We start from the raw sequence: 14,673 nt of genomic DNA on the forward strand, positions 1-14,673 counted from the left end.
GGCCATGGTTGAAGCTCATCATGATTTGGACAGTGCAGCCGAAACCTCGAAGACTTATACACCGAGCAACAATGAAGATACTGTATAATCAACTAGGATTACAGAGGAAAAAGCACAAACTGCTTTCAGTCCGTAAAAGAAGTGATTATCACGAGGAAGAGAAGTGACTGTTGGATTTAAAAGGCATACAAAGAAAGACAGAGAAAAAAATACATATTTTATTTATATATATATATATATATATATAAAATGTCACCACCCTACCCCCAGAAGATGTTGAAATCACAAAGAACAATTTTCAAAGGACATATAATAAGCTCACAGATGAAAAACCACTTACACAAACCATTTTCAGCTGTACACTTTGTTAAATGATCTACAAAATTAGAAAAAGAAACTGAATCATTGTTGTGGTGCATTATCTAAAGAGTACACGGTGTCCAGAAATTGTTGCCTCTTTCATCTGAGTCAATGTGAGGTTTGCATTAGTAAGAATTGTGTACTAAAAAACAAACAAACAAACAAACAAAAAAACAAAAAGAAAACCACACACAAAAAAGAGAAAGCTAGAGAACCAGTATCGAGGCAAGAAACAAAAGGTAGTCAACAACGTTCTTTTCTCAATGCAGAGAAGGCTTATTGAAATATAAGCAAGTACCTTTTTCTCCTTCAACTAGTATATATGAGTTAAAATTTTCCAGTGCTTCTGAAAAAGGTTATTTCTATAAATGGTGCATTTTAAATATCACTTAATAGCTGTTATTGAAATTTGGCTCATGAAAAAACTAATGTTTTTTTTTTTTTTAAAAATGTATTTTTGGCCGGGCGCGGTGGCTCAAGCCTGTAATCCCAGCACTTTGGGAGGCCGAGACGGGTGGATCACGAGGTCAGGAGATCGAGACCATCCTGGCTAACAGCGTGAAACCCCGTCTCTACTAAAAAATACAAAAAACTAGCCGGGCGAGGTGGCGGGCGCCTGTAGTCCCAGCTACTCGGGAGGCTGAGGCAGGAGAATGGCGTAAACCCGGGAGGCGGAGCTTGCAGTGAGCTGAGATCCGGCCACTGCACTCCAGCCTGGGCGATAGAGCGAGAGTCCGTCTCAAAAAAAAAAAAAAAAAATGTATTTTTTTCTGTATAATGTGGCAAAAATGTCACTGTGCATGTCAGCTAATTGCATAATATCTTGCTGCTGTTTTGTTTTGTGTGCACTTCTATTAACAATTTCAGCTTATAACAATGATTCTTTTCCTTTTGCATCTCAGTACACCTGATGTAAACTTTTTCTCCCATCAATAATGGGGATTCATGACAGTCATCATGAAATCTTTCATAGGAGACAATGTTGTCAGACTCTCTCTCTAGGGGAAAGTTGAGAAGGGATTGCGTAGTTCAGTATTTTCCTCAGGAGATTCTGATGTGTCCCCATAGAGGTTATAAACCGTACCCACTTTTGAGAATCACTGATCTTCCTAGGGGTTATAAACCACCTTCTCTTTTGAGAATTACTGATTTCCGAATGAAGACAAAGAATTTATAGTTTTTCTTTAAGCCAAACTAACACACTTCTAGAACACAGGGTATAGATGCAAGATACACCATGGGCATTCACTCACTCACATTCGATAGAGCTTGCACTTTGATTTTTTTTCTGGTAGCAATAAAAAGTTTATGCCTATCCACCAGCTTGGTTGTGATCATCATGTAAAAAGGTTGTCTGGGGTTAAGGTACTAGATAGGTCATAGGATAGAATAAAATTTCACTTTGGCTTATTTGCTTAGCAATTCTAACCAAAGCTAATGAGCCATAGATCAAAGCAATTCGTTGACAATATTAATGGCAGCCTGAGGTCTAAGTAAATTATCTGACCTTTCACTCTGTTACTTGGCCGTCGGGAAGCTGAAAGGAAGAGTTCAAGCCTAGTCTTGGTTGTGACTACATTCGCTAGCACCTGAAATAATGAGTTTTGGTAGCCACAGTCTTTTATATATATATATATATATTTATTTGATACATACTATTGATACATATTATTATTTGATACATATTATTTGTACATTTTTATGCAGTATATGTGGTATTTTGTTACATGCATAGAATGTGTAAGATCAAGTCAGGGTATTTAGAGTGTCCAGCACCTTGAGTATGTGTCATTTCAATGTGTTGAGAACATTTCTAGTCCTCTCTTCCAGTTATTTTGATATATATACAATACATTGTTGCTAACTATAGACATCCTACTCTGCTACCAAACATTAGAACTTATTCCTTCTACTTAACTGTATGTTTATACCAATTTATGCCCGTCCATTCCTCTACCCATCCACCCACACACACTCTTGCCAATTGGTAACTACTACTTTTAACGTCACTTTTAAATGTCAAAAACTGCAGTTACTTTTGTACCAATCTAATATTTCACTCTGTACCCCTATGAGATCCACTTTTTTAGCTCCCACATACAAGTGAGAACATGCAATATTTGTCTTTCTGTGCTTGGCTTATTTCACTTAATATGGTGACCTCCAGTTCCATCCATGTTGCTGCAAATGACCAGATCTCATTCTTTCTTAATGAAAGGTGAATAGTATTACATTGTGTATATACACAAATTTTCTTTATCCAATCATCCAATAGTAGACACTCAGGTTGATTCCATATATTTGCTTTTGTGAACAGTCCTGCAATAAACATGTGAGTGCAGGTATCCCTGTGACATGATTTCCTTTCTTATGGATAAATACACAGCAATGGGATTGCTGGATAGTATGATTTTTGAGAAATCTCCAAGCTATTTTTCATAGTGGCTGTACTAATTTACATTCCTATCAACAGTGTATAAGAGCTCCTTTTTCTCTGAATCCTCAACAACATGTTTTTTTTTTTTTTTTTCAATAGTCCTTCTAACTGGGGTAAGATGATATCTCATTGTGGTTTTGATTTGCATTTCACTGATGCTTAGAAATACTGAGCATTTTAAAAATATGATTGTTGGCCATTTGTATGTCTTCTTTAGAGAAATGTCTATTTATGTATTTTGCCCATATTTTAATAGGATTATTAGTGTTTTGTGACTGAGTTGTTTGAGTTCCTTGCATATTCTGGATATTAGTCTCTATCAGATGAATAATTTGCAAATATTTTCTCCCATTCAACAGGCTGTCTCTTCACTCTATTGATTATCTCCTTTGCTGTGCAGAAGATTTTTAGTTTAACATAGTCTATTCTTGTTTTTGTTGCCTGCACTTTTGAGATCTTAGCCATAAAATCTTTGCCTATCCGATATCCTGTGGTGTTTCCCCTATGTTTTCTCCTAGTAGTTTTATAGATTTTGGTCTTACTTTTAGGACTTTAATCCATTTGGAATTGATATTTTTATATGATGAGAGATAGCTATCTAGTTTTATTCTTCTGCATATGAATATCCAGTTTCACCAGCGCCACATACTGGAGTGGATATCCTTTCCGCAATGTGTGTTCTTGGAGCCTTTGTTGAAAATCAGTTGGCTATAAAAATGTGGGTTTATTTCTGGGTTCTCTACTTTTTGTGTTTTTGTTTGTTTTTGTTTTTGAGACATTCTGCTCCATCGCACAATCATGTTTCACTGCAGCCTCAACCTCCTGGGCCCAAGCGATCCTCCTGCCTCAACCTCCCAAGCAGCTGAGATTATAGAAGCAGACCACATGCCTGGCTATTTTTTTTTGTTTTTTAGACATGGGGTCTTGCAATGTTGCCCAGACTGCTTTTGAACTCCTGGCCTCAAGTGATCCTCCCCCCTTGGCCTCTCAAAATGCTGGGATTACAGGTGTGAGCTACCATGCCTAGCCTTGGGTTCTGTATTTGTTCCATTGGGCCTGTGTCTGTTTTTGTACCAACACTGCGCTGTGTTGATAACTATAGCCTTGTAATATATTTTGAAGTCAGGTAGTGTGATACGTCCAGCTTTGTTCTTTTTTCTCAGTATTGCTTTGGCCACTAGAGCTGTTTTTTCTTTGTTCTGTAACAATTTTAGAGTTGTTTTTTCTATTCTGGTGAAAAAATAACATTGATATCTTAATAGGGATTGCATTGAATCTGTAAATTGATTTGGGTTGTATGGTCATTTTAACAATATTAATTCTTCCAATCCATGAGCATGGGGTGACTTTCCATTTGTTTTGTGTCCTCTCTAATTTCTTTCATCAGTATTTTGTAGTTTTTCTTATAGAGAGCTTTCACATCTTTGATTAAATTTATTCCTGGAATTAGTTTATTGTAAATGGGATTTATTGTAAATGGGATTGCCTGTTTGATTTCTTTTTCGGCTATATCATTATTGATATGTAAAGATATACTTTTTTTATGTTGACTTTGTATCTTGCAACTTTACTAAATTTACTTATCAGATCTAACAGTTTAATGTCACCAGCAAAGAGGATCAATTTGATTTCCTCCTTTCAAATTTGGAAGCCTTTTCTTTCTCTTCTTTGCCTGATTGCTCTAAGACTTCCAGTACTATGCTGAATACGAGTGATGAAAGTGGGCATCCTTGTTTTGTTCCAATTCTTTGAAAAAATGCTTGCAGTCTTTCCCCATTTATTATGATGCTTATTGAGGGGTTGTTATTTATGTTATAATATAACTTTATTATGTTCAGGTATGTTTCTGGTATGCCTAGTTTGTTGAGAGTTTTCACTATGAAGGATTGTTGGACTTTATCAAATGCTTTTTTTTTGCATTTATTGAGGTTATCACATGGTTTTTGTCATTCATTCTGTTGGTGTGCTGTGTCACATTTATTGCTTTGCATATGTTGAACCACCATTGCATCTCTGGGATAAATCCCACTTGTATTATATTTTTGATGTGCTATTGCATTTGGTTAGCTAGTACTTTGTTGAAGATTTTTGCATCTCTGTTCACCATGTATAGTGATGTGTAGTTTTTTTTTGTTGCACTCTTGTCTGGTTTGGGTATCACAGTAAGGCTGACCTTGTAAAATGAGTTGGAAAGAATTCCCTCCTCTTCAATTTCTTGGAATATTTTGATAACAATTAGTGTTAAGTCTTCTGTGTAAGTTTGGTAGAATTTGGCAGTGAAGCCATCTGGTTCTGGACTTTCATTTTTGTTAGGAGACTTTTTGCTACTGATTCAATCTTGTTATTTGTTATTAGCCTTTTCAGGTTTTCTATTTGTTCCTGATTCATTCTTGGTAGGTTATATATGTCCAGAAATTCATCCATTTCCTCTATGTTTTTCACTCTGTTGTATAGGTTTTCATAATAGTATCTGGTGGTATTTTGTGTTCTTGTGGTATCAGTTGTAATGTCTCCTTTTTCATTTCTGATTGTGTTTATTTGGGAACTCGTTTCTTGGTTAGGTTGGTTAGCAGTTTATCCATTTTATTTATCTTTTAGAAAAATCAGCTTATCATTTTGTTGATCCTTTGTCTTAACTTTTTTGTCTTTATTTCATTTAGTTTTGCCCCTATCTTTATTATTTATTTTCCTTTGCTAATTTTGAGTTTGGTTTGTTCTTGCTTTTCTAGTTCCTCTAGGTATATTATTGGTTTGTTAATTTGTTATTTTTTAACTTTATTGATATAGGCATTTATTGCTATAAACTTCCCTCTTAGCACTGCTTTTGCTATATCCCACAGGTCTTGGTAGTTGTGTTTTCATTTTTGGTTTAAGAATTTTTTTAAATTTCCTTCTTAATTTTTTCATTCACCCAATGGCTGCTCAGAGCATATTAATTTTCATATATTTGTACAGTTTCCAAAGTTCCTCTTGTTACTGATTTCTAGTTTTATTCCACCATGGTCTGAGAAGATGTTGGGTATGATTTAAATTTTTAAGAATTTATTGGTACTTGTTTTGTAGCCTAATATATGGTCTTTTTTGGAGAATGTCTCATGTGCTGATGAGAAGAACGTGTATCTACTGTTGTTGAATAAAACGTTCTGTTGATGATGATTAGGTCCATTTGGTCTAAATTGTGATAAATTCAATGTTTCTTTGTTGATTCCTGTCTAGATCATTTGTCTAATGCAGATAATGGGCTGTTGAAGTCTAAAACTATTATTATATTGGAGTCTATCTCTGCCTTTAGGTCTAATAATATTTAATTTATATATATCAATGTTGGGTGCATATATATTTAGAATTTTTAAATCTTCTTGCTGAATTGGTCTCTTTATTATATTTTAATGACCTTCTTTGTCTATTTTTACTGTTTTTGACTTAAATTCTGTTTTATATGATATTGATATAAGTATAGTTACTTCTGCTTGTTTTTTTGTTTTCCATTTGTATGAAATTTCTTTTTCCATCCCTTTACTTTTAGTCTATATGTGTCTTTACAGACAAAATGAGTTTCTTATAGGTAGCATATAGTTGAGTCATGTTTTAAAAAAATCTATTATATTTAGCTAGTTTATATATTTTAAGTGGAAAATTTAATTTGTTCACATTCAAGGTTATTATTAATAAGTGTGGACTTATCCTTGTCATTTTGTTAATTACCTTCTGGTTATTTACTATCTTTTTCCTTTCTGTTTCTCTTTTTTTTTCTTTTGTTGTTTATCATTGTGGTTTGGTGCTTTTCTGTAGGGGTAACATTTGGGTTATTTTTCTTCCTTATTTGTGTGTTTGCAGTACCAGTGAGTTTTGTACTTTCATGTGTTTTCATGATGGTAGACATCATTCTTTTGTTTCCAGGTATAGAATGCCTTTGAGCATTTCTTGTAGTTCTGGTCTAGCAGTGATGAATTCCTTCAGTTTTTGCTTGTCTGGGAAATATTTTATTTTTCTTTCATTTATGAAGGACAACTTTGCTGGGTATTGTATTCTGGGCTGACAGGTTTTTTTTTAAATCACTTTGAATATATCATCCTATTGTCTCCTGGCCTGTAATGTTTTTGCTATATATATTTTTTAAAATCCCCAGTTAGTCTAATAGAGGTTTCCTTATGTGTGACTAAACACTTTTCTCTTGCTGTTTTTAGAATTTTCTTTCGTTCTGAGTTTTACTTTAATATGCCTTGGAGAATAACTTTTTTGAGTTATACCTATTTAGGGATTATAAACATCCCATATCTGTATGTCTAAATCTCTTCCTAGACTTGGGAAGTTTTCAGCTATTATTTTGTTAAATAGGTTTTCCATGTATTTGGTCTCTTCACCTTCTGGAACATCCAAAATTCATGTATTTAGTTGTGTTATGGTGTTCTTACGTCACAGGATTTGTTCATTCTTTTTAATTGCCTTTTCTTCTTTTTAAAAAATCTGACTGGGCAATTTCAAAAGACTTGTCTTCAAGTTCTGAGATTCTTGCCTTTGCTTGCTCTGTTGTTGAACCTCTTGGATGAATTTTTAAAATTTCAATCATTGAATTCTTTCTTTCCAGGACTTCTGGTTTGTTCTTTTTTATTATATCTATCTCTGGTGAATTTCTCACTCATATCCTGAATTGTTTTTCTGATTTCTTTCAATTACTTTTCTGTGTTTGCAATCATAACTCACTATGAACTCAAGTTCCTACTCTCAAGCCTATCTCAGCCTGCTAAGCATTTAGGACTATAGCCTGCAGTGTGCTGCCATTCCTGGCTAACATTTTATTTTTATTTTTAGCACAGACAAGCCTTTGCTATGTTGTCTGGAATGGTTTCTTGTGTTTTTATGTTGATAACTGTACCTCTGGTATAACAGTCACTTCTTCCAGTTTTTTTTTTTGGGGGGGGGTGGGATTGGCTTTTACAAGGGAAGGAATTTTTCCTGAAGATACATCTATGCTGTTGGTTGGGTAGGACACTAGCTTTGATTCTGGGTGCATGCAGTAGTTTAGTCTCCATATGATTTATTCAGTTGTAAACAGCATCAGTTGTGTCTGTGATTTCCTCAGTGGCTTAGGCTATTGTTGTTAGTGGAGGTCACGGTGAGGTTTTGTTGAGGATGAGGATTACAGGTAGGCCAGTCATCATATCCCAGTCATGGCAGCAGTAGACCAAACATGCCTAGCCTTGGGCTCCCAGTTGGTGTATGCAGTCACCAGTGTTAGTGGGTTGAAACAGGCCAATACTTGGGCCTCCAGGTGGCTCTGGTGCTGCAGTGGTAGTGGTGGGTCAGTCAGGTGAGTGGGTCCTTGGTCCCTGGATAGCCAGGGTAATGGCAGTAATAATGGCAAGACAATCCTTGGGCTCTGAAGTGACACACATTGGTTTTGGTGATATCTATAATGAGCTGGGTAGGTTAGTCCCTTGTTCCCCAGGTAGCATGTGCAGGAAGACTGCACAGATGCCAGTGATTGTGGACAGGGGGAGGCAAGCCCCTAGACAGTGTTCTAGGGCATTGGAGTGGGGGGAGTGCCAGGCCAGGTAGGCCTGTTTCCAGGGACCCCAGGAATGTAATCATGCCCTGGCTACGGTGGGCAGAGTGGAGTGACCCTCAGGCTCCCAGTGGAGAGCTTGGGAGGCTGCAACAACAGGGGTGATGTGCAGGGAAAGCCTGCCATTAGGGCATGTCCAAGTATGCTGCAGACCTGCTGTTGGGGTAGAGGCAGAGTTTCTGACAGTAACTATAGCCACAGGCAGGTAGTTCTTAGGCTGTGCGGGAGGAGGGATGCTTTAGTCCCCAGTGGCAGTGGCAGTGGTATATCAGCAGTAGTAGCAGCAGGGAAAACTAGTTCTCAGGAAATGTGCAAATGTGTGATGGCAGCCCTGCTGCTTGGTAGATGGAGTCGCGACCAGCTGCATGTGTTTTGGCTTCTGGTGTCAATAGTGGCTGTGGCTGGTGATAAGAGAGTCTGTTCTCAGAGTGTGATTGCAGCAGCCCTGCTGCCGGGGCCAGGGTCGTTATATGTAGTAGCTGTCCCAGGTAGGTGTTTCTCTGACCATAGAGAGTATGTGCTTTGGCTTTCTTTGTCCTGGGAGAGCCTCCCTAAGGTGCTGCACCATCCTTTACCTGGCATACAGGGTACTGTGTGTGCTGGAGTGCTGGGGATTCTCCCACTCTGCTGGATCTGACTGGTGTTATTGCTGCTACAGCTCTCTGGCTGGACACAGAAGGGTGTCAGTGGGGCTCCAGGGATGTGAAGGTGCAGGGGCTGTTGGGCCCCAGGGCAGGATGCAGCCCCCTAGTGGGGTCTAGGCTCTCAAAATGGTGAATCTGCTTAGGACTTGGTGGTGTGTTGGACCATTATGAACTCCTTCTCTAGAGCAATGCCTTTGTGTCACCTCTGGGCAGCTCCCTATGTTATTCTCAGAGCCTGTGATGGGGTCCCCCATGGCTAAGGTCTCAGGAGTCCATGGTGGGAATATGGACAGGTGGGAATCTCCTCCTTACCGCTTCCCTGAACTAGGGAGGCTCTATGAGCTCCCAGCTGATCCCAGATGAGCTGACTCCCTCCCTTCCTGCTCCTTCCATGCCTCAGGTGCTTCCTGTTCCTTCTCTATTGAATTCCAGTATTCTCACTAAGATGCTCTATTTGAAGTTTGATTATGTACTTGCTATTTTGGTTCTTGTCTGTGGAAGAGATAAATGTCAGATGCCTCCAGTCAGCCTTCTTGAAGTTCCTCTCACATAAGTCTTTATGTCCTTCACGACAATCTTACTATCCCAATGAGTGAATGACTATATGACAAAACAATCTCATTATAGGTAGACATTATAGTGTTACAGTGGATACTATGGTAGGCACCATGACCCTGTTCAAAATCAAGACACTCATTTTCCCAGATGCCAGGAGTATTGACTGCTAATGGCTCATAGCTAAATCCCTCTCCAAGCACTGGCCTTGGATTAAGACTATATTTCCTGGCCGGGCGCGGTGGCTCAAGCCTGTAATCCCAGCACTTTGGGAGGCCAAGACGGGCGGATCACGAGGTCAGGAGATCGAGACCATCCTGGCTAACACGGTGAAACCCCGTCTCTACTAAAAAATACAAAAACCGAGCCGGGCGAGGCGGCGGGCGCCTGTAGTCCCAGCTACTCGGGAGGCTGAGGCAGGAGAATGGCGTAAACCCGGGAGGCGGAGCTTGCAGTGAGCTGAGATCCGGCCACTGCACTCCAGCCCGGGCGACAGAGCGAGACTCCGTCTCAAAAAAAAAAAAAAAAAAAAGACTATATTTCCTCCTGAACAGAGAGTGGGGTAGCCTGTATACAACACAGGCCAGGAATAGGGTGAAAAACTGGCCTTGAGTGCTAAATGTAAGCAGATGCCAAAAACTCAGTAATCAAAATAAACAGTATTTTAATGTAATATTTTAAAAATAAAAATGCAAAGATTCTGTAATTATCAAAATATCACAATTTTAAATAAAGATATAATCAATATGACTGATTTTTCTCTTTGCTTGAGGCTCCAGTATGGCTCCCCAAAACAGTCTATATTAAAGCATTATTTAAAAAATACAAACCAATGCAAAAGTTCACCCTGAATGAAATACTGAAATTTTAAAATAAAGACTGACTTTTGCATTGATTTAGGTTTAAATAACAGTAATGTATTAAAATGTTATTTATCTTGGCTACTGAGCTTTTTGACACCCTCTAAATTTTGTTCTCAAGGCAAGTGTCTCACTCTTCTTATGTAGTCCCAACCCTGGCAGATTGACCCAGGGGAAACCAATGTCTGTCTCCTTTGCCTTAAAGGGAGGCCATGGGAGGCCATCCCATCAACATAGTCCCTTTGGGATCAGCTGAAGCCTTCCTTGTGACTTTATTGCAGTCCAATCCTGCGTTTCTCACTCCCTTACCAGTGTTATTCCCAAGAGTATCCTGCAGGTAAGTCTCTGAGTCTGTTTCCTCTAAGACCTCCCCAGAGAAGAGAGGTGAAAACTGAAGTTCACAGAAGTTGAGGAAATTGCCCAAGCTCTCAGGGTTCCTATGAGATAAAAATCCAGGTGAGACTAGGCATGGTGGCTCATGAGGGTAATCCCAGCACTGGGAGGCTGGGGTGGGAGGATTGTTGGAGCCCAGGAGTTCAAGACCAGCCAGGGCAACATAGTGAGACCCTATCTCTTCAAACAATAAAAAAATTAGCTGGGTGTGGTGGGTGCATGCCTGTAGTCCCAGCTACCTGTGGGGCTGAGGTGTGGGGATCACTTGAGCCTGGGAGGTTGAGGCTGCAGTGAGCCATGATCTGCACCCCACCCTGGGTGACAGAGCAAGACACTGTCTAAAACAAACAAACAAACAAACAAAAAATCCCAGTCAAGTTAATATGACTTTAAAGCCAGTGCTTCTCATCATAACATTCTATAGGCTGGGGCTAGAATTTGTGGCTACAGTCTAATAAGTCAAAGGTAAAACAGAGATACCAACAATCCCTACGCACTCTCCTAATTGAATTTCCTAATTGCGGACTAGAAATCAGGTTCTCTGATTTCTAAGAAGTGGACCTCTGATTATATCAGACCCTGTGGTCAGCAGAATAATGCCCCCACCCCCACTGAAGATGTCCGCATCCTAATCCCTAAAACCTGTGAATGTGTTAACTTACATGGCAAAAGGAACTTTACAGATGTGATTAAGTTAGGGATCTTGAGCATATGCTGCATTATCCAGGTAGGCCCAAATATAATCACAAAGGTCCTTATTAGGGAGAGAGGGAGGCAGGAAAGTTAGAGAAGGAAACATGATGACAGAAGTAGAGGTCACAGTGATGTGATCATGAGACAAAGAATGCAGCAGGCCTTAGAAGCCGGAAAAGTCAAGGAACAGAGCCTTCCCTAGAGCTTGCAGAAGGAAGGGAGCTCTGTTGCCCCTTGGTCTTAGTTCCAAGACCCATTTTGGACATCTGACCTCCAGAAGTGTAAGAAAATACATTTGTGATGTTTGAAGCCACACAGTTTGTGGTAATTTTTAACAGCTGCAATAGGAAAGTAACAGACCCCTAAAGCAGTGTTTCAACCCTGGCATTATGGCATCACCCATGTGGCTCTGAGATGTAATGGATCCCTAACAGAAAACAGGACCACCAGAGCAATTTAATGAAGACTCCTCAGTTGTATTATATTTTTAAAAATTTAAAATGGGCCGGGTGTGGTGGCTCAAGCCTGTAATCCCAGCACTTTGGGAGGCCGAGACAGGCGGATCACGAGGTCAGGAGATCGAGACCATCCTGGCTAACACGGTGAAACCCCGTCTCTACTAAAACAAATACAAAAAACTAGCCGGGTGTGGTGGCGGGTGCCTGTAGTCCCAGCTACTCGGGAGGCTGAAGCAGGAGAATGGTGTAAACCTGGGAGGCGGAGCTTGCAGTGAGCTGAGATCTGGCCACTGAACTCCTGGGAGACAGAGCGAGACTCCATCTCAAAAAAAAAAAAAAAAAGAAAAAAAATTTAAAATGAACTTGTGTATGTGGAAGGATTGATGATCTGTACTGACTCCAGATGGTCATGTTCTCCTGATGACAGATGGAAGTCCAGGAGAGGCGGGGCCATCTACAGGAAAGCAGGAGAGAAATGACTGATATAAGAGGCCAGCACAATCCAGGAACTCTTTATACAAGCACAATTTTTACTTTTCTGATTCTTCAGTAGTATTTTTTGAATTATGGAAGGAGATGAACTTTCCTATTATTTTAATATGGAACCAGCTGTATTGTTGTTTCTCCTTCCGTGCTGTGCTAGAAGAGTCCGGAGTTTAGTTCTTCTTGTATTTGAGCAACAGTTAATGTTTGCAAATTCTTTTTGTTGATTAGACATTTGGGTCTGATGGATCACTAAGGTTTATTATAAAAAAGGTTGAAGTTCAAGGATTTTTCTTCTTTTTACATTAGTTTTAAGGAAGAGGACAAAATGCCTTGGCAAGAAGCCAGAACAAGAGAATTTGGAGCATCAACAAAATATGTTGAACATAAACAAGAGAGTAGGGTTTCACTCTAAGCAAGAAAGCGGTTCTCCCAGGGGGATGAACTAGAAAAAGGGAGAGGAAAGTACTATGTGTTTATGAACAGGAAGATGTAGGAAATGGGGAAGGGGGAGGTAGTCATAGTTAAGTGGATTGGATCTTAAGCAACTTTGCCAATGATATTTTTACCCCAAGTGTATGCCAGCAATATATGGTTCTACTGCTAGTGACCTCATAGAAGCAGAGTCATCACTGGAGAAAGCCATAGCTCTCATCCCAATGGGCATCTCCTGCCTCTGAGGCCTCAGTTAGTTGCACTTGCCTTCTGCATCTCCTGGGGATTTCACTCCATCAGTTAGCATCTTGTTTGCTGACTTCCCTAAAGAAGCGTTATGTATTAATATTAGTCTGTTATAATGTTGCTATAAAGATACCCAAGACTGGGTAATTTAAAGAGAAAAGAAGCTTAATTCACTGAAAGTTCTGCATGGCCAGGGGGCTTTCAAAATGTACAATCATGGTGGAAGGCAAAGGAGAAGCAAGCTACCTCCTTCACAAGGCAGCAGGGGAGACAGCAAGCAAGCAGGGGAAATGCCAGACACTTGTCAAACAACCAGATATTGTGAGAACTCCCTTACTATCACAAGAACAGCCTGGGGGAAACCACCCCCATGATTCAATCACCTCCCAACAGGTCCCTCTCTCGATATGTGGGGATTATAATTTGAGACGAGATTTGGGTGGGGACACAGAGCCAAACCATATCGTGATGCCTATCCATTTCTGTGAATTTTGTTTGGTTCCTGACTGACTTATTCTTACCTCACAATGCCCCAGGATATATGTGAGCCCCCCAAAAATGGGATTAAAGTCTGAGAGAGTTAGTAGCGTGGCCTAACAAAGAATCCTTGGGGCTAACTGGACCCAAACTGATTTGATATCTTCCCAGCATCTCTTCATCTTTTACATGAGCTTGGACAATGGTTAATGGCTCCTTTTAAAGAATAATTTAAAAACGTGTCAATATAAGGGCCACCTAGAACATAAAGAAGGAATATAAAGGTCAAAGGTCTTGTTATATATCAACATGGTCTTTGAGAATTGCTTATACTCAATTTTGATGAGCCCAGCTCTTTATGGCTGCTGCTTCTGTGTTTTGGAAAAGTGCAAGCCTGGGCAACTCACTGATACTCTCAGCAGCATAGATCCAACTAAACTCCTAGTTTAGTTGTGGTAGTACCTAGTGGTGGTACCACTATGGTGCTGCAGCCCTTGGTACTGTCCTGGTTTGGGTTTCTTGGACATTTGGAGAAATAAAACAGATGGGAGAATTATGATTTTGAACAAATAACTTACCATGTTGCAAATTACTTTATCAATGAAAGTTCAGTAATTTTCTACATTGTTTAACTAAAAGTTGTGGGTTTTTAAATGTAGGTGTTTAAGCTAGCACTTGAGTGAATTTAAAAAAATGGACTAAATACTGTGGAGGGAAAAGTGCAAAAGGATCAGATAACACACTGCAGTGGAGCCTCCAGGCTGTCTGCCCAGCAACCTTCTGATCCATAGATGTGGGCCTGGGTAACCTGTGTCACCTGCTGGCCTCCCTCCTTGCCAGAGTGGTGGTGGGGTTAGGGACTAAGAAACTATACATCATTCTCTGCATGTGGCCAAACTTACAACATGGGAGTAGTGAAACATCTGTGAGAACTAGTGTATTAGTCCATTTCCACGCTGCTAATAAAGATACCCAAGATTGGGTAATTTATAAAGAAAAAGAGGTTTAATGGACTCACAGTTCCACATGGCTGGGGAGGCCTCACAATCATGGTGGAAGCCAAGGA

The sequence above is a fragment of the Colobus angolensis genome, unplaced genomic scaffold, assembly GCF_000951035.1.
Source record: "Colobus angolensis palliatus isolate OR3802 unplaced genomic scaffold, Cang.pa_1.0 Scaffold456, whole genome shotgun sequence".
Lineage (NCBI taxonomy): Eukaryota > Metazoa > Chordata > Mammalia > Primates > Cercopithecidae > Colobus > Colobus angolensis.